Source organism: Pleurodeles waltl, chromosome 11 (assembly GCF_031143425.1).
Source record: "Pleurodeles waltl isolate 20211129_DDA chromosome 11, aPleWal1.hap1.20221129, whole genome shotgun sequence".
Lineage (NCBI taxonomy): Eukaryota > Metazoa > Chordata > Amphibia > Caudata > Salamandridae > Pleurodeles > Pleurodeles waltl.
This window is the reverse complement of record NC_090450.1, coordinates 455168055-455189881: the sequence shown is the minus strand read 5'-3', so window position 1 is coordinate 455189881 and position 21827 is coordinate 455168055.

Below are 21827 nucleotides of genomic sequence, written 5' to 3'. Positions count from 1 at the left end.
TTGTACTCCGTCTTTTAGAGGACTGTGATGATATCATGCTTGAAGATATAATACAGAAAATAAAAAAAATGCTGTGTCTGCCCTACTCAACTGCTTAGACACATACAAGACTTCTGATGCTGGTACCACTGAAAATACCACACAAATTTTTTTTGTATGATACAAGAGAAGCACATAGGCCCATCTTTAGATGAACATTCGGGGCTTGGACTGGGTGGCCTTCACCTCCACACTGTCTGATGAACCATGTGTCACCTGGGAGTCTGCGATTATATCGCCAACACATAGTCATTGGTGGCACTGCAGCTGATTTCCAGGCATCTACACTCTCAACCTCTTGACATTCAATGGTTATGTGCAGCAAGGCCACAGACAAGAACATGTTGGATAATATGAAAGTTAAATACAGAAGACTTCCCCATCTGCCCCACCTTGGAGTATCTGACCTCTTGAATAGGCGAAACTATCTGAAACACCCTTCAACAAGTGACAGCATCTATTGGCAGGAATCCCCTGAAGAGAAAAACGATATGCAACTGCTCAATATTGCAGGAATGACATCAATGTAGTGTTCTTAGTTTCTAGCAAGATTATAATGGTAGCTCTTGAAGTTCCCCTGTTGTTTACCATTTTTATATTTCCTTGATTCCATAGCTCTTTTTGGCACTGGTATGCATCATCGGAGTCAACAAGGCCTGACCTTAGTTTGCAATTCATATTAAGTTCCAAGCATTATTGATGATATTATCTTTATAATAAATGTCTAGTTTGCCTCAGGTATGCCTAGATATAGGTAGTCACAGCGGAACAGATAGGTGAACGGCTCAAGAAAAAATTATTGTGTAGACAATGCCTATATGTCTTATTAAAAAGAATGTGAGGTCAAGACCAGCTTCTAAATAATGACTTGGAAAATTAGTTGTTTAGAGGCTTTGATACATGCAAATGGTAGTGTACACAACTAGAGTGGAATTGCTTCTCAAACTTTCTCTAACAAATCCTATGCTGTGCTATTTCAGTGTCCATTAGCGGCTGGTCTTTTTGATTAGCGCTGGCACACCACATTCGTAATTCACACCCTACCAGCTGAAATAATGGAGGAAAGGTTCACTGGGCTGACATCACTACAACAAGATATAATGAGTCTTGACATACAGGCAACTGGATTTCATTTCTGTGTAGATAGCTACGAGGAGTGTGAGTGGTCACACAAGGCCTCGTACATGACAGGTTTTATTTAGAAATGTATTTAAAATAAAAGCTGGTCCTGAACAATGGGTCTGCAGATAATCAAATGAACAAATGAGACTTATGAAAAGTCATGTGGTGGGGTTAGATTCACAAATAGAACTGTACACTATAGTCTCCTTCAAATTCACTTTCAGATGCTTCCAACTACGTTATGGAGAATAATGACAGGACGGGAGACACTTATGAGACTCAAGTTAACATATACACTTGCAGATCCAGGTGTATTATGGTATTATTTCTCATTACACATCCTGGGGTAACACAGCTCCCTCCACCACACCATATTGATGCAGAGCTTACTATGCAGTGGTGGCTTCTCCATTAAGGCGGAGGAGCATCGCCGTCCTACTGAGAGCACAACAAAGGTGACAAATATAATGGTAACAAAATTATCTTATCACCATTTTCTTTTTCACTTCTGCAATGCCAGCTCTAGGCGAGTGGTGAGAGGGGGCTGTTTGGCAGCAGTGGAGGAGTGGTACCCACTCCATTTTAAAGTGCGCATTCCTCTATTTTGGCTGGCTCTCTTGCAATGGCCAACTTTACATACATACTTTAAACCTCTCCACACCGATCTATGTAAGACAGCTGGGTGGAGAGCAAGCACAGGCCCCCAGTGCCTAAATGAGCATTGGCCCAGCTCACTCCAAACAATCCTGGTACTTCTCTCATGCAGCTTAACATTCTTAACAACAATAGAGAAGCGTCTGGATTACTTAGGGGAGTTGCAGCTGGAAGAACACCAAGGACTGGAGGAGGAGTGCCAGTGGGTAAATAAAATATTTCTTTTAACTTTGTGATACACTGACAAGCACTGTGAGAAACTCACACTGGCTTCAGTCTCAACTCCAGAGATCTCAGTCAGGGTCCGTTATTAACACTGTTTATAATGAGCCATGATTGAGAGCTTTGGTATTGAGTCTAAAGGCAGTGCTGGTTTCTCACAGTGCCTGTCAGTGTGTAAAAATAATGCATTTGCTTGCCTCGCCACTTAATAATGTCACCAGCCATGTCTGTTAGCCTGGACAGCCGATTGACAAAGCTCAGTGTAGCTTAGAACACTTGACCTCAAGCAGTGTACCAGCCTCAGGCTCATAAGTACCTGTGACTACAGGTACAAAACAATATTTGATCCCCCTCAGCCAACATACTCTAATACTCAGTGGCAAACACTGGATGTGATATTGTTTTGGAGCACAATGATTGTTCATTATAAATATATTACTCAACCACCACATATTTTCTCAAATGATGAGAGCGCCATTCCTACAATAGAAGAGAATGTCAGTATAAAGTTAAACCTACTCATCAATTCACTCTATATCAAATCGATCAGACCTCTGAATGATGAGGCTGTGCATCATATAGGCGGTGCTACCACTTGTGTTTGCATGTAGAGATGACTGCACTCGAAACAAGTCACGTTGTAGATCCATCTTAGATCCTCTTGTCACCCACAAGAGAGGAACGGCATTGACAATCTGGGATCATATTACAAACACATCCCTAGCCATTCTCCTCACTTGTACAAAAAAATATGGAATGTATGAGAACCCTTGCGAGTTTCATTTAGCTAAACTGCAAACAGTACTTTGTTACAGATAAGCCTTATCAATCATCCTACAAGCTATTTAGGATTTATTAAATAGTATATCTACCATCTTAGGTCTGAACGATTACTAAAAGCTAATTTAAAAGGGTGGTAATCACGGCCTCATCTACAAGTTATTAAATGATCTTGAAATTATGATCTGAAGAGTTTTGTTTTTTTGTGGGTAGACAGGTGAAGCCAAAGGGAAATAAGGAGATCCTAGTTCTGTTTGGCCTTAAGATCTCTGGCATCATCATTATGGTTGAGGGGTGTCAGCATCTGCCTTGGCCACATTGTCTTCAATATGATTATTCTGATAAAACATGCTTTGCTGATGAATTCCTACGTTAGTGAAGAAAACCTATGCCTTGCTAATAAGATCGCTTGAGCTCTATGTACCTTGACACATGGGTGCATCGATGTCCACTAAAAGATGAAAGCTCAAGAGCCCCGTCAGCTATTTAATATGTCTAATAACTGGATTCTGTGCCCTGCTTCGGCTGATGAAGTGTCCTTCAAGGACACCTTCGCCACATCTACCAAAGATCTCTATTATGAGAGTGGATAGAAGACTTAAAACCGGGCAAATTCAAGATGATGAAGTTGTGTATCCGTTGTCCAATGGAAGCACTTCTATGGCATGCTCAAATAAAAAGAATACCTCAATGCCAAAGGCTTTTATATTCCGTGATTGAGTGCTCCAACAATAGGAAAACATAATAGTGTGCATCATCTTGTCCATTCTCCCAAATGATGATGTGGAAATTATGAATAAAAAGGACAAACATCAGACATGCAAAGTGTATTTTGCTTTCGTGGACACATTGAAAAAGCCTATGCTTTGCAACTGAAATATTGTCCCTACATAGACAGCATGGAGTGTGGCGATTATGTAGATATTGGCCGTGAATGTAAAGGCCTTTCTCGATCAATTTGTGAAGCTGATGTCTCCAATAAGGATGTTTGCTGGTTCATGATAAGTTTCAAACTATCACCACCAAGCGAGAAGTGATATCGAGGAGTGATATGGAGTAGTTCAGGAATTGGAGTACATTTCCATAAATACATTTATGCAGAGAGACTGTTGCAGGATGTCTCCTAAGAAATCTAACATCCTTTCTTTACTAGGCCAATACTCTGAAACTACCCTCCTCCGCCACCCCCAAACCCCAGCAGGTATTAGCCACGCTCACCGGAATTACTTGAGGAGAAACCAATGTACAAGCATTAAAACATTACTGCGAAGCCAACTCAATAACAGCATCTTTTCAGGGGTGCCTTCTATAATATCTTTGTGACATATTTATGGTTGCGTTGGCAGTTTGCCAACTTGCTTGGGCAACGGAGTGCCCACCTCTTATTTACTTATGAAAAATCACACACCACACATAGACATCATTGCTAAGTAGGCAGAGATCTTTTTTTGCAGCAAGTGTTCCCATTGGCAAAGCGAGAGTACTTTCACTGAAAATATAATTCCGGCAAGCTGCCATGTCACAGCATTGTTTTGGATTTCAGAAAAAAAGCAGGAATTTGTTTAGAAAATGTAAGTAAAAAATATCATGGGTTTGCTCTTTTTCTACTTGAGTCCACAATTCCTGGCATGGCAGACCCACGCAGGAACCACTATCATCAGAAGGCCACCCTTAAATAGAGCAGCCCTTCGAATGCACCACAGCAATGGACCTCTGGACAGTTGCAGTGTTCAATCTGTAAAAGAGTTGCCAGGACTCAAAGGGACAGATTTATGAAAAGTGGAGTTGCACCTATAGCAGCGCCATTTTTCTTATGCCCCATTAGCACCCGCCTAACGCCACCACGTGTGCACCATATTTAAAATACGACACACCACGGCAGTAATCAAGGGTACTAGCATCATAATTTTTTACGCTAGTCTGGCGCTTTGAAGGACTAACATCAAAAAGTTTGACGCTAATCCTGCAAAGCACCCAGAGGACCATTGAAACAATGGGAGTCTCCTTTAATGCCTGCTCTTAGCAGGCATTAAAAGTGCCAATAAAAATAACACAAAGAAATCCCTTAGATTTATTTGTGTCATTTCTTGGCCCCTCTAGCACCGGAACGCTCCCCTTGCATACATTATGCCTGGCACAGGCATAATGTGGCACAAGGGTTTACAAAGTGGCGCAGTGCAAGCATTGCGCAACTTTATAAATATGACACAGTGTTTTTTGGCCTTCCAGTGCCACATTAGCATTAAAAATATGTGGCATTAGAATAGCGCTAGGCCCTCTTAAATCTGGGCAAAGGTTTTGCTCAGACTACTATGGCCAACACTACTGAATGCCAGGAGTGTGTAATACCAAGGCTGCGTAGCCTTGATTCCACTTCATGCTCCTTTTAACCACTGCCAGAAACTCCTTGAACGTTTATCGCAGTCTTGCAGGTTCTTTTTCACCCTTGCTTTCCCTCTACCACTTTTTTAAATCTTTCTCTTCCACTTTATTTACCCCTTTTGTGCTTCTCTTCCTTGCTGTAGCTCAAAGTTTAATGAGGAAAAACAAGTCCAAGTTCACAAAAATTAATGCTGCTCGATTCCATGTGCAACCACTGACTTAAAGTAATCGCTGGTTGGATAGGAAGCTGGATAAAGGTGTCTGGCAGTGGAGCAGCCCGCAGAGGCTCTGCTGTCGAAAGTTCAGTGGCCCCTATAAAAGAGGCAGGGGAACCATAGTATTGCGAGATAGCGCATTCACCAGATATCCAGCATTCTCTAATCCACAAATGTGACCCTTCATCAGGAGGTTCACAGCCGAATCGCTCTGTGGATATATGACACAGATTTTCATGATTTTTATAGTGAAATGCGTTTATTCAGTCGTTCTTGACCATTAAGCATGACATATAATACAATGAAAATCACATCATCCACAGAAGGAAAAATATAAGAATATGATACAAATACATTAAAATGCATTTAAAACTGTAATAAGCTCCATTAATTATCCTTCATAAAGAGCTAGTACATTACAAGACCACACTTAGGCCCTGATTTATACTTTTTTTGTGCTGCTTTACCATCAGTTTTTGACGCGAAAGCGGCGCAAACTTACAAAATACAATTGTATTTTGTACATTTGCGGTGCTTTTGCGTCAATAAATGATGGTAATCCGGCACAAAAAAAGTATAAATCAGGGCCTTAGTGAGTAAAATTTCAGTAACTCTGAATTCACTTCATGCACATATGGCACACGAATATGGGACGCTAAAGTCATTTTAATCAATGATGAAAATTTCACACTTGGCCTGCAGGAAGTACCTTGGTATTGACAAAACCACTCACTCAGGGCCTCATTTACAAGGTGCAGCAGTTTTCTTGTACCTCCCTGCACCCCACTAATGACACCCATGGGAGCACTGTATTTACCATACAATGCTCCATGGCGCACAGAGTCCACAATTGCATCCGAAATTCTGACGCAGTTGTGTCACTAAACCTTCAGCATTTATGGACTAGTGTCAAAAAATGTTGACGCTAGTCCAGCAATGCCAAGGGGCCCCACTGAAAACAGCACAGCATCCCTTTAACGCCTGCCTTGAGAAAGCATTAAAAAAATGCTGTGTAATCTTGTAGATTTCACTGAGCCATTGCTGTAGGGCTTTATGCGGGGGGACGCCTACCTTGCATACAGTATACCTGGCGCAGGTATAATGTGGTGCAAGGCTTTACAAACTGGTGCAATGGTACCATTGGGCTGGTTTGTTAATGCGGCCCTGTGTGGGGGACTGTTTGGGCTGCCGTAGCATAAAAAAACGACATTACGGCTAGGCAAAATCCATGTACATGAAGCTCCCAGTGTTTTCAGATTGTAATATATACATTGCCTCTATATATCGCACAAGTAAAAATCGCCAACACACCGGTGCATTTCACTTGCTACTAGGCTTTTCAAAAACGGGACAGAAGACCAAGAAGTGTTCAACGGTTTCAATGCAGGACAAGCGCGCAGGGCATAAAGGTGATATACTGCTCGGCTGCTACCGTTCCTGAGCTCATTCACTGGGAGAATTCTGAATCTGAGTTTCAGGAAAAGTGATGTAACCAGAGGTGGCCCTACCTGGTCCAGGAATTGTTTAAAAAGCTGGAATACAATTCACCTCTACGAACTGCCTTCTTAAAGTGTGATGTGCCATCAAGAGGAACCATTTATTAGGGATAAAAGCCCAGTGTTTGTACTTCAGATACAAAATCATCCCCTTGCTATGGTTTTCATGTTTGTCCTACATATCGTGCATGCAGAAATCACACAACCAGGTTATAATATGTTTAAACCAGGGTATTACTAATTGTTTGTCCACCTCTTTAACTTCTGCCACAGCCTGTTTCTCCAGGATCTGTGCATTACCTGATCAAAGCTTTAACCAATACAACAACGATTTCAGGGCTGCGTTAATTGCACCGTTCCTCAGTCCTAAATCGAGTCGCATGCGGGTGAGTGGGGCACTTGTGGGCAAAGCCAATATCGAATGCATAAATCTATTGTCTGTTAGCTCAAGGGCCCTAGTTTTATTATGACCCCATAATTTGGAAATCTGAGCCAAATTCCTTTGCACAATACATTTCGAGGGCCAAGGATATAGGACAGAAATTAGAGTTCAATTTTCTCCTAGTTGCGGACTCAACATGCTTTTGCGGACATTTGTCTCTATGATGATTTTTTTTCTTACAACTCATTAGAGCGAAAAATAAAATACAATCTTTTTAGCAGAGCTGCAAGATCATAATGATGAGCATTAACCTTTATAAATGTGCTTCACTGGTTCCCTAATCATCGTGCCTTTGAAATTAAGCAAACAGCTGAAATCTATGGGTTTCATTGAAACAAGATTTTGCCTTCACACTTTTTCTTATACGTAGATAATTAGAACTACGTAGGGTCTATGCCTCTTGCAGCCTCCTACCATGAAGAGTCTGCCCTGGATGATAAGAAGGGAGAGTTATGGTATGGTTTGCAACAAAAAGTGCATCTGTGTTCAAGTCCCGGGTGAAGCCCACATTTTAAAGTATGCCTGTTTCCTCTTTACAGAAAACATGAGAAATAACCATAACATGAATCCCAAAACTTGTCTTGGACTTTTTATGGAGCACATATCAACCCTTTCTAATGTGTGACAATGACATCCATTTGCCTGGCTATGTACAGACAAGCCTTTTGGCTGTCAAACTGACCTACCTAGGCCCATATTTATACTTGGTTTGTGCTGAATTAGCGTAATTTCTTTTACGCTAATTCAGCGCGAACCTAACTCCATATTTATACTTTGGAGCTAGACACGTCTAGTGCCAAAGTAATGGAGTTTACGACGTTTTCTGGAGGGGAAAACCTACCTTGCATCAATGAGATGACTTTGCGCTATATTGATCCCCCAGTGCTAAAATCCAGCAAAGGAGATGAGGGCCTTAAATTATGGTGCTAAGCTTGCTTAGCACCATTATTTAATGTCTGGGTCTGGGCAGGCGTAAGGAGACCTGTAGTCAGATCTCTATGGTCCACAGGTGCCCTTCACTGTCCCCAGGGACACCTCCACCCACCCATACCCACACCAGGAGGTCACCTAAGGATGGGGGTCCCATCCAAGGTAAGTCCGGGTGAGTCTATTTTTTTTTGCCAAACCCCTGCACAGTGGTAGCCCCAATGGCCATGCCCAGGGGACATTTGTCCCCTGGGCATGGCCATTGGGATGGTGGGCATGGCTCCTGTCTTTACTAAGACAGGAGCCATGTCCATGGGGCTTGTGTGTCAGAAAATTGTGCTACACTGCCTAGAGGTAATTTTTTTGCTTCTAAACAGTGTAGTTCCATAATTTGGCACACAAGCCCTGGTTCCCCCTATGCCTCCCCGGCCCTGTTAGCGTCCTTTACAAGAACAGTAACAGGGCATTAGTGCCAGCTAGCGCCATTCCATAAATATGGCGCCTGGCTGGCGTCATGGAATGGCACTAGCCGGTAGTATACCTTTTTACGCAAACCTGCGCTAATGCAGGTTTGGGTCAAAAAGTATAAATCTGCCCCCTACTGCTTACAATACACCCGAGGGTGCTTTTAATCTGCCTGCTTCAATCACAGTGCCCAATTCAGAAATTCAGAAATTGACGGAGTAAATGCTGGGTGAAATAGGACTTTACATCTGCCCCCCTTCCTTTTCTCCGCCCACTAAATTTAGAGTTCACTACTGGCCCTACGGTACCCTATATCGGTTTCTATGAACAGCCGTCATTGTGGTTCATACAGTACTATTTAAAAGTTTGGTGCTCATTTGTCAAAGATGACAGACTCTTACACAAAACTTTATAAAAAGTTTTTATTACTTTTCTAAAAGTAAACTTTCCATGCAGGAGTTTATTTTTGAAAAAGAACAAATGAACCGTCCGAACACAATGGGAGCTTTCTTCCATGGCATCAGGGGCACTTTTTTTACTGACCCTCACCACCAGAATATGCCTTGCAGAGATGGGCTGTGGAAAAAGCCATCAGACCCCCCATTCTAAATAGCATGGATGATCGTCTGGCTTACCTCAGATGGCCTGTACTCCCTCAGGCCACTGGAGGAAGGTTTTTGATGATGGAATACATTTTACTCCATCAGTGTAAACCTGTCTGTCTGCCAAAATTAAAATTGGGCAGATGGACCTGGAGTTTGATGGACAGAGTACTCCAGCACTGTTGCAACAGAGTACCATATCTGCCAAATTCAAAATCAGACCCCTAGGGGCAGATTTATGGAAAGTGGCGCTGTACCGAGCCAAGTGCCACTTTCCCTACGCCCCTTAGCACCCCCCTACCTCCACCATACGTGCGCCGTATTTAAAATACAGCTCACCATGACTCAGTGTAGGGAGCAATAGAGTTATGACGCCATTGATGTTCTCTGTAACAGTAGCACCAAAATATTGGCGCTACTCCTGTAGAGTACATAGGGGCCCATTCTAAAGAATGGAAGCCCCTTTTAATGCCTGCTCTTGAGCAGGCGTTAAAAGTGCTGTCATAAATGGTGCAAGGAAATCTCATAGATTTCCTTGCACCATTTATCTGGCTCCTCTAATGGCCAAACACCTCCTCTGCATACATTATGCCTGGCACAGGCATAATGTATCGCAAAGGGTTACAGAGTGGCGCAATGCATGCATTGCGCCACTCTGTAAATATGGCGTGGGGATTTTGGCCTCGTTGGGCCACATTAATGTCAAAATAAATGACATTAATGTGGCGCCAGGTGGCTCTAGGGGCCTTTAAATATGCCCCCTAGTATTTTATGACCAGCCTCTTTCAGCCATTGGCCTGAGTATTTTTCTCTCACGTAATACTATTGGCCATTTTGGTGTACCCGTCTGCCTCTAATGAGGCTGAGCCTGGTTACCCAGAGCAGGAAGTTTTAAGACCCTGGGGCACAGAAAGAGATTCCTGAGATAAACTTTTGAATTTGAAAAAATCCACATTGTTATTTGGCAATTTTGGTTTAGCTAGAAAAAATGAGACAAGATTCCCTGTTGCTGACTACGGAATTAGACAGCTGGGGGCATTTTTGCATAAGATTCCATTAGTCGCTTGTGGTGGTAACATTGTTTTTTTGGCACATTATTGTTTTTTGGGAGTTTGAGACGAGGGAGGCATGAGTAAAAAGGCTTTCATATTGTCAGTTTCGAACTGGACTAAGTCGATGCACTACTTTTAGTTTGCCGGTGGGACTACATAACATATGCTCATTCATTTTCCATGTTTGGTTCTTTACACAGTTACACAGGCCTCATATGCATGTGCTTGCTCTTAAAGTGGCCCTGTATAACCTTCCATTTTATGCCAAACGTGTAGATCCACCTGCCTCTAAGACCAGTACATGCGTGCATACCTTCGGGTGGACACCATTTGCTATTTCTCTCTCTCTGTATACTACCTCCTGCATACAAAGGCATGCAAAAATGAACAATTATGTATGTGTTTGCATGTGTAAACTCATTAAATTGAGAGTTTTGGGCTTTTGCACTACTTAGCCTACATACATTGTGACCCTCTGCCATGTAGCACACGCTTCAAAAGCACATATCTACTCCTTGGAAGAAATGGGTAATTGATGTTAGAGTGTGATGTCTTGGACCTCAGTCTCTTGATAAAATCACCAAACAGAATCCCCCGCTAGTCGTATGGACATTTGATTGTCAACTTGAGGTGTTAAAAAGGAGCTAGCATTAGCAATGCATTTCAAGTACCGTGAAATCAATATGGCCTCACAAAAATGAAAGAGAGGAAGGTATTCAAACCTTAAGACTTCATTATCAAATGAATCAGATTACAAAACAGACCAATCAACAGAATTAAAGGAAGGACATCATAATAAATGCAGTCATGTAAAATGATATTGCAGTCTAAATTTATAGATAATGAAAAAGAAAATGTAAAATATTATCATATACAGCAGACAAAATATCACTCAAGCATGTTCCATAAAGGCACTCCCCTATTCAAAATATGGTATAGAAAGTAGCATTGGGCAATGTCAGGAAGGTGTCAGCATCATATGAACCAGATTTAAGGTTCTAAGGAAAGAGTCTGAGTATACAAGCACGAAGCTTAACACTCTGGTAGGGGAAATCAGCAGAGTTGAGGAGAGGTCTTTTCTCAGCAAGGTCCAGAAAGGGCCCCTGTCGCTACTCTAAAGAGTACACAATTAAAATGTGAAAAAAAATAATTCTATAAAGCTTTTTTTATCCCTTTCCACCGCGACCCAATCATAAAATGACGTGCCTGGGTGCTAGTAGACTCCCTAACCCCCGAGGATTCCAACAAAAGAGCAATAATCTGGATGACCTTGAATGCAACTTCAGTCCGGTCTGCCTTGTACAGGATGGCTTCTCAGATCCTTTCAGTCTCCACATATAATGCCAGATTCTAAATCAGTCCTCCCTAACCTGCAAGTGAAAAATAAGCCTATTCTAAGTTAACAACCATCTGATAAGACACCTGCAAAAAGAGAAAAATATGACATTAGTAGAACATTTTGTAAAACATGAGGTGCACTGAGTTCTGGTTACAAGTTAGATCACATTAGGTACATAGCCTTAAATAAAAACAGTTAGCATTAAATGATTATATTAATGAAACTTAAGGAAAGCAAACATTTATTTCATAGTGAATAGATTATTATAGCTCAGCCAAATATACAAGTGGCTTTCATTAACCCCTTCGCTGCCAGGCCCTTTCCCCCTCCTGTGCCAGGCCTTTTATTGCCTATTTGGGGCAGTTCGAGCTTAGGCCCTCATAACTTTTTGTCCACATAAGCTAACCAAGCCAAATTTGCGTCCTTTTTTTTCCAACATCCTAGGGATTCTAGAGGTACCCAGACTTTGTGGGTTCCCCTGAAGGAGGCCAAGAAATTGGCCTAAATACAGTGAAAATTTCGTTTTTTTCAAATAAATTGGAAAAAGTGGCTGCAGAAGAAAGCTTGTGGTTTTCCCCCTGAAAATGGCATCAACAAAAGGTTTGCAGTGCTAAACTCAGCAGCTTCCCAGCTTTCAGGAACAGGCAGACTTGAATCAGAAAACCCAATTCTTCAACACAATTTTGGCATTTTACTGGGACATACCCCATTTTTGCAATTTTTTGTGCTTTCAGCCTCCTTCCAGTCAGTGACAGAAATGGGCATGAAACTAATGCTGGATCCCAGAAACCTAAACATTTCTAAAAAGTAGACAAAATTCTGAATTCAGCAAGGGGTAATTTGTGTAGATCCTACAAGGGTTTCCTACAGAAAATAACAGCTGAAAAAAAAACATATTGAAATTGAGGTGAAAAAAACATCAATTTTTCTCTACGTTTTACTCTGTAACTTTTCCCTGCAATGTCAGATTATCGAAAGCAATATACCGTTACGTCTGCTGGACTCCTCTGGTTGCGGGGATATATAGGGCTTGTAGGTTCATCAAAAACCCGAGGAACCCAGAGCCAATAAATGAGCTGCACCCTGCAGTGCGTTTTCATTCTATAACGGGTATACAGCAATTCATTTGCTGAAATATAAAGAGTAAAAAATTGCTATCTAGAAAACCTTTGTATTTCCAAAAAGGGCACAAGATAAGGTGTTGAGGAGCAGTGGTTATTTGCACATCTCTGAATTCCGGGGTGACCATACTAGCATGTGAATTACAGGGCATTTCTCAAATAGATGTCTTTTTTACACGCTCTCCTATATTTGGAAGGAAAAAATGTAGAGAAAGACAAGGGGCATTAGCATTTGTTTTGCTAATCTATGTTCCCCCAAGTCTCCCGATAAAAATGATACCTCACTTGTGAGGGTAGGCCTAGCGCCCGCGACAGGAAACGCCCCAAAACGCAACATGGACACATCCCATTTTTTTTAAAGAAAACAGAGGTGTTTTTTGCAAAGTGCCTACCTGTAGATTTCGGCATCTAGCTCAGCCGGCACCTAGGGAAACCTACCAAACCTGTGCATTTCTGAAAACTAGAGACCTAGGGGAATCCAAGGAGGGTTGACTTGCGGGGCTCGGACCAGGTTCTGTTACCCAAAATCCTTTGCAAACCTCAAAATTTGGCTAAAAAAACACATGTTCCTCACATTTCTGTGGCAGAAAGTTCTGGAATCTGAGAGGAGCAACAAATATCCTTCCACCCAGCGTTCCCCCAAGTCTCCCGATAAAAATGATACCTCACTTGTGTGGGTAGGCCTAGCGCCGGCGACAGGAAACGCCCCAAAGCGCAACGTGGACACATCCAAATTTTTGAAAGAAAACAGAGGTGTTTTTTGTGAAGTGCCTACCTGTAGATTTTGGCCTCTAGCTCAGCCGGCACCTAGGGAAACCTACCAAACCTGTGCATTTCTGAAAACTAGAGACCTAGGGGAATCCAAAGAGGGTTGACTTGCGGGGCTCGGACCAGGTTCTGTTACCCAGAATCCTTTGCAAACCTCAAAATTTGGCTAAAAAAACACATGTTCCTCACATTTCTGTGGTAGAAAGTTCTGGAATCTGAGAGGAGCCACAAATTTCCTTCCACCCAGCGTTACCCCAAGTCTCCCGATAAAAATGATACCTCACTTGTGTGGGTAGGCCTAGTGCCCGCGACAGGAAACGCCCCAAAGCGCAACGTGGACACATCCAAATTTTTGAAAGAAAACAGAGGTGTTTTTTGCGAAGTGCCTACCTGTAGATTTTGGCCTCTAGCTCAGGTGGCACATAGGGAAACCTACCAAACCTGTGCATTTCTGAAAACTAGAGACCTAGGGGAATCCAAGATGGGGTGACTTGCGGGGCTCGGACCAGGTTCTGTTACCCAGAATCCTTTGCAAACCTCAAAATTTGGCTAAAAAAACACATGTTCCTCACATTTCTGTGGCAGAAAGTTCTGGAATCTAAGAGGAGCCACAAATTTCCTTCCACCCAGCGTTCCCCCAAGTCTCCCGATAAAAATGATACCTCACTTGTGTGGGTAGGTCTAGCGCCCGCGACAGGAAACGCCCCAAAGCGCAATGTGGACAATCCAAATTTTTTAAAGAAAACAGAGGTGTTTTTTGCGAAGTGCCTACCTGTAGATTTTGGCCTCTAGCTCAGCTGGCACCTAGGGAAACCTACCAAACCTGTGCATTTCTGAAAACTAGAGACCTAGGGGAATCCAAGATGGGGTGACTTGCGGGGCTTGGACCAGGTTCTGTTACCCAGAATCCTTTGCAAACCTCAAAATTTGGCTAAAAAAACACATGTTCCTCACATTTCAGTGGCAGAAAGTTCTGGAATCTGAGAGGAGCCACAAATTTCCTTCCACCCAGCGTTCCCCCACGTCTCCCGATAAAAATGATACCTTACTTGTGTGGGTAGGCCTAGCGCCCGCAACAGGAAGCGCCCCAAAGCGCAACGTGGACACATCCAAATTTTTTAAAGAAAACAGAGGTGTTTTTTGCGAAGTGCCTACCTGTAGATTTTGGCCTGTAGCTCAGCCAGCACCTAGGGAAACCTAACAAACCTGTGCATTTCTGAAAACTAGAGACCTAGGGGAATCCAAGATGGGGTGACTTGCGGGGCTCGGACCAGGTTCTGTTACCCAGAATCCTTTGCAAACCTCAAAATTTGGCTAAAAAAACACATGTTCCTCACATTTCTGTGGCAGAAAGTTCTGGAATCTGAGAGGAGCCACAAATTTCCTTCCACCCAGCGTTCCCCCAAGTCTCCCAATAACAATGATACCTCACTTGTGTGGGTAGGCCTAGCACCCGCGACAGGAAACGCCCCAAAGCGCAACGTGGACACATCCAAATTTTTGAAAGAAAACAGAGGTGTTTTTTGCGAAGTGCCTACCTGTAGATTTTGGCCTCTAGCTCAGCCGGCACCTAGGGAAACCTACCAAACCTGTGCATTTCTGAAAACTAGAGAACTAGGGGAATCCAAGATGGGGTGACTTGCGGGTCTCGGAACAGGTTCTGTTCCCCAGAATCCTTTGTAAACCTCAAAATTTGGTTAAAAAAACACATGTTCCTCACATTTCTGTGGCAGAAAGTTCTGGAGTCTGAGAGGAGCCACAAATTTCCTTCCACCCAGCGTTTCCCAAAGTCTCCCGATAAAAATGATACCTCACTTGTGTGGGTAGGCCTAGCGCCCGCGACGGAAACGCCCCAAAGCGCAACGTGGACACATCCAAATTTTTTTAAAGAAAACAGAGGTGTTTTTTGCGAAGTGCCTACCTGTAGATTTTGGCCACTAGCTCAGCCGGCACCTAGGGAAACCTACCAAACCTGTGCATTTCTGAAAACTAGAGACCTAGGGGAATCCAAGATGAGGTTACTTGCGGGGCTCGGACCAGGTTCTGTTACCCAGAATCCTTTGTAAACCTCACAATTTGGCTAACAAAACACATGTTCCTCACATTTCTGTGGCAGAAAGTTCTGGAATCTGAGAGGAGCCACAAATTTCCTTCCACACAGCGTTTCCCAAAGTCTCCTTATAAAAATGATACCTCACTTGTGTGGGTAGGCCTAGCGCCCGCGACAGGAAACGCCCCAAAGCTCAACGTGGATACATCCAAAAATTTTAAGGAAACAGAGGTGTTTTTTGCGAAGTGCCTACCTGTAGATTTTGGCCTCTAGCTCAGCCGGCACCTAGGGAAACCTACCAAACCTGTGCATTTCTGAAAACTAGAGACCTAGGGGAATCCAAGATGAGGTGACTTGCGGGGCTCGGACCAGGTTCTGTTATCCAGAATCCTTTGCGAAGCTCATAATTTGGCTAAAAAAACACATGTTCCTCACATTTCTGTGGCAGTAAGTTCTGGAATCTGAGAGGAGCCACAAATTTCCTTCCACCCAGCGTTCCCCCATGTCTCCCGATAAAAATGATATCTCACTTGTGTGGGTAGGCCTAGCGCCCGCAACAGGAAACGCCCCAAAGCGCAACGTGGACACATCCAAATTTTTGAAAGAAAACAGAGGTGTTTTTTGCGCATTGCCTATCTGTAGATTTTGGCCTCTAGCTCAGCCGGCACCTAGGGAAACCTACCAAACCTGTGCATTTCTGAAAACTAGAGACCTAGGGGAATCCAAGATGGGGTGACTTGCGGGGCTCGGACCAGGTTCTGTTGCCCAGAATCCTTTGCAAACCTCAAAATTTGGCTAAAAAAACACATGTTCCTCACATTTCTGTGGTAGAAAGTTCTGGAATCTGAGAGGAGCCACAAATTTCCTTCCACCCAGCGTTACCCCAAGTCTCCCGATAAAAATGATACCTCACTTGTGTGGGTAGGCCTAGTGCCCGCGACAGGAAACGCCCCAAAGCGCAACGTGGACACATCCAAATTTTTGAAAGAAAACAGAGGTGTTTTTTGCGAAGTGCCTACCTGTAGATTTTGGCCTCTAGCTCAGGCGGCACATAGGGAAACCTACCAAACCTGTGCATTTCTGAAAACTAGAGACCTAGGGGAATCCAAGATGGGGTGACTTGCGGGGCTCGGACCAGGTTCTGTTACCCAGAATCCTTTGCAAACCTCAAAATTTGGCTAAAAAAACACATGTTCCTCACATTTCTGTGGCAGAAAGTTCTGGAATCTAAGAGGAGCCACAAATTTCCTTCCACCCAGCGTTCCCCCAAGTCTCCCGATAAAAATGATACCTCACTTGTGTGGGTAGGTCTAGCGCCCGCGACAGGAAACGCCCCAAAGCGCAATGTGGACAATCCAAATTTTTTAAAGAAAACAGAGGTGTTTTTTGCGAAGTGCCTACCTGTAGATTTTGGCCTCTAGCTCAGCTGGCACCTAGGGAAACCTACCAAACCTGTGCATTTCTGAAAACTAGAGACCTAGGGGAATCCAAGATGGGGTGACTTGCGGGGCTTGGACCAGGTTCTGTTACCCAGAATCCTTTGCAAACCTCAAAATTTGGCTAAAAAAACACATGTTCCTCACATTTCAGTGGCAGAAAGTTCTGGAATCTGAGAGGAGCCACAAATTTCCTTCCACCCAGCGTTCCCCCACGTCTCCCGATAAAAATGATACCTTACTTGTGTGGGTAGGCCTAGCGCCCGCAACAGGAAGCGCCCCAAAGCGCAACGTGGACACATCCAAATTTTTGAAAGAAAACAGAGGTGTTTTTTGCGAAGTGCCTACCTGTAGATTTTGGCCTGTAGCTCAGCCAGCACCTAGGGAAACCTAACAAACCTGTGCATTTCTGAAAACTAGAGACCTAGGGGAATCCAAGATGGGGTGACTTGCGGGGCTCGGACCAGGTTCTGTTACCCAGAATCCTTTGCAAACCTCAAAATTTGGCTAAAAAAACACATGTTCCTCACATTTCTGTGGCAGAAAGTTCTGGAATCTGAGAGGAGCCACAAATTTCCTTCCACCCAGCGTTCCCCCAAGTCTCCCAATAACAATGATACCTCACTTGTGTGGGTAGGCCTAGCACCCGCGACAGGAAACGCCCCAAAGCGCAACGTGGACACATCCAAATTTTTGAAAGAAAACAGAGGTGTTTTTTGCGAAGTGCCTACCTGTAGATTTTGGCCTCTAGCTCAGCCGGCACCTAGGGAAACCTACCAAACCTGTGCATTTCTGAAAACTAGAGAACTAGGGGAATCCAAGATGGGGTGACTTGCGGGTCTCGGAACAGGTTCTGTTCCCCAGAATCCTTTGTAAACCTCAAAATTTGGTTAAAAAAACACATGTTCCTCACATTTCTGTGGCAGAAAGTTCTGGAGTCTGAGAGGAGCCACAAATTTCCTTCCACCCAGCGTTTCCCAAAGTCTCCCGATAAAAATGATACCTCACTTGTGTGGGTAGGCCTAGCGCCCGCGACGGAAACGCCCCAAAGCGCAACGTGGACACATCCAAATTTTTTTAAAGAAAACAGAGGTGTTTTTTGCGAAGTGCCTACCTGTAGATTTTGGCCACTAGCTCAGCCGGCACCTAGGGAAACCTACCAAACCTGTGCATTTCTGAAAACTAGAGACCTAGGGGAATCCAAGATGAGGTTACTTGCGGGGCTCGGACCAGGTTCTGTTACCCAGAATCCTTTGTAAACCTCACAATTTGGCTAACAAAACACATGTTCCTCACATTTCTGTGGCAGAAAGTTCTGGAATCTGAGAGGAGCCACAAATTTCCTTCCACACAGCGTTTCCCAAAGTCTCCTTATAAAAATGATACCTCACTTGTGTGGGTAGGCCTAGCGCCCGCGACAGGAAACGCCCCAAAGCGCAACGTGGATACATCCAAAAATTTTAAGGAAACAGAGGTGTTTTTTGCGAAGTGCCTACCTGTAGATTTTGGCCTCTAGCTCAGCCGGCACCTAGGGAAACCTACCAAACCTGTGCATTTCTGAAAACTAGAGACCTAGGGGAATCCAAGATGAGGTGACTTGCGGGGCTCGGACCAGGTTCTGTTATCCAGAATCCTTTGCGAAGCTCATAATTTGGCTAAAAAAACACATGTTCCTCACATTTCTGTGGCAGTAAGTTCTGGAATCTGAGAGGAGCCACAAATTTCCTTCCACCCAGCGTTCCCCCATGTCTCCCGATAAAAATGATATCTCACTTGTGTGGGTAGGCCTAGCGCCCGCAACAGGAAACGCCCCAAAGCGCAACGTGGACACATCCAAATTTTTGAAAGAAAACAGAGGTGTTTTTTGCGCATTGCCTATCTGTAGATTTTGGCCTCTAGCTCAGCCGGCACCTAGGGAAACCTACCAAACCTGTGCATTTCTGAAAACTAGAGACCTAGGGGAATCCAAGATGGGGTGACTTGCGGGGCTCGGACCAGGTTCTGTTGCCCAGAATCCTTTGCAAACCTCAAAATTTGGCTAAAAAAACACATGTTCCTCACATTTCTGTGGCAGAAAGTTCTGGAATCTGAGAGGAGCCACAAATTTCCTTCCACCCAGCGTTCCCCCAAGTCTCCCGATAACAATGATACCTCACTTGTGTGGGTAGGCCTAGCGCCCGCGACAGGAAACGCCCCAAAGCGCAACGTGGACATATCCACATTTTTGAAAGAAAACAGAGGTGTTTTTTGCGAAGTGCCTACCTGTAGATTTTGGCCTCTAGCTCAGCCGGCACCTAGGGAAACCTACCAAACCTGTGCATTTCTGAAAACTAGAGACCTAGGGGAATCCAAGATGGGGTGACTTGCGGGTCTCGGACCAGGTTCTGTTACCCAGAATCCTTTGTAAACCTCAAAATTTGGCTAAAAAAACACATTTTGCTCACATTTCTGTTGCAGAAAGTTCTGGAATGTGAGAGGAGCCACAAATATCCTTCCACCCAGCGTTTCCCAAAGTCTCACGATAAAAATGATACCTCACTTGTGTGGGTAGGCCTAGCGCCCGCGACAGGAAACGCCCCAAGGCGCAATGTGGACACATCCAAATTTTTGAAAGAAAACAGAGGTGTTTTTTGCGAAGTGCCTACCTGTGGATTTTGGCCTCTAGCTCAGCCGGCACCTAGGGAAACCTACCAAACCTGTGCATTTCTGAAAACTAGAGACCTAGGGGAATCCAAGATGAGGTGACTTGCGGGGCTCGGACCAGGTTCTGTTACCCAGAATCCTTTGCGAAGCTCATAATTTGGCTAAAAAAAGACATGTTCCTCACATTTCTGTGGCAGAAAGTTCTGGAATCTGAGAGGAGCCACAAATTTCCTTCCACCCACCGTTTCTCCAAGTCTCCCGATAAAAATGATACCTCACTTGTGTGGGTAGGCCTAGCGCCCGCGACAGGAAATGCCCCAAAGTGCAACGTGGACACATCCACATTTTTTAAAGAAAACAGAGGTGTTTTTTGCGAAGTGCCTACCTGTAGATTTTGGCCTCTAGCTCAGCCGGCACCTAGGGAAACCTACCAAACCTGTGCATTTCTGAAACCTAGAGACCTAGGGGAATCCAAGATGGGGTGACTTGCGGGGTTCGGACCAGGTTCTGTTACCCAGAATCCTTTGTAAACCTCAGAATTTGGCTAAAAAAACACATGTTCCTATCATTTCTGTGGCAGAAAGTTCTGGAATCTGAGAGGAGCCACAAATTTCCTTCCACCCAGCATTCCCCCAAGTCTCCCAATAACAATGATACCTCACTTGTGTGGGTAGGCCTAGCGCCCGCGACAGGAAACGCCCCAAAGCGCAACATGGACACATCCAAATTTTTGAAAGAAAACAGAAGGGTTTTTTGCGAAGTGCCTACCTGTAGATTTTGGCCTCTAGCTCAGCCGGCACCTAGGGAAACATACCAAACCTGTGCATTTCTGAAAACTAGAGACCTAGGGGAATCCAAGATTGGGTGACTTGCGGGTCTCGGACCAGGTTCTGTTACCCAGAATCCTTTGTAAACCTCAAAATTTGGCTAAAAAAACACATGTTCCTCACATTTCTGTGACAGAAAGTTCTGTAATCTGAGAGGAGCCACAAATTTCCTTCCACACAGCGTTTCCCAAAGTCTCCTGATAAAAATGATACCTCACTTGTGTGGGTAGGCCTAGCGGCCGCGACAGGAAGCGCCCCAAAGCGCAACGTGGACACATCCAAAAATTTTAAAGAAAACAGAGGTGTTTTTTGCGAAGTGCCTACCTGTGGATTTTGGCCTCTAGCTCAGCCGGCACCTAGGGAAACCTACCAAACCTGTGCATTTCTGAAAACTAGAGACATAGGGGAATCCAAGATGGGGTGACTTGCGGGGCTCGGACCAGGTTCTGTTACCCAGAATCCATTGTAAACCTCAAAATTTGGCTAAAAATACAAATGTTCCTCACATTTCTGTGGCAGAAAGTTCTGGAATCTGAGAGGAGCCACAAATTTCCTTCCACCCAGCGTTTCCCAAAGTCTCCCGATAAAAATGATACCTCACTTGTGTGGGTAGGCCTAGCGCCCGCGACAGGAAACGCCCCAAGGCGCAACGTGGACACATCCAAATTTTTGAAAGAAAACAGAGGTGTTTTTTGCGAAGTGCCTACCTGTAGATTTTGGCCTCTAGCTCAGCCGGCACCTAGGGAAACCTACCAGACCTGTGCATTTCTGAAAACTAGAGACCTAGGGGAATCCAAGATGGGGTGACTTGCGGGTCTCGGACCTGGTTCTGTTACCCAGAATCCTTTGTAAACCTCAAAATTTGGCTAAAAAAACACATGTTCCTCACATTTCTGTGGCAGAAAGTTCTGGAATCTGAGAGGAGCCACGAATTTCCTTCCACCCAGCGTTTCCCAAAGTCTCCCGATAAAAATGATACCTCACTTGTGTGGGTAGGCCTAGCGCCCGCGACGGAAACGCCCCAAAGCGCAACGTGGACACATCCAAATTTTTTTAAAGAAAACAGAGGTGTTTTTTGCGAAGTGCCTACCTGTAGATTTTGGCCACTAGCTCAGCCGGCACCTAGGGAAACCTACCAAACCTGTGCATTTCTGAAAACTAGAGACCTAGGGGAATCCAAGATGAGGTTACTTGCGGGGCTCGGACCAGGTTCTGTTACCCAGAATCCTTTGTAAACCTCACAAT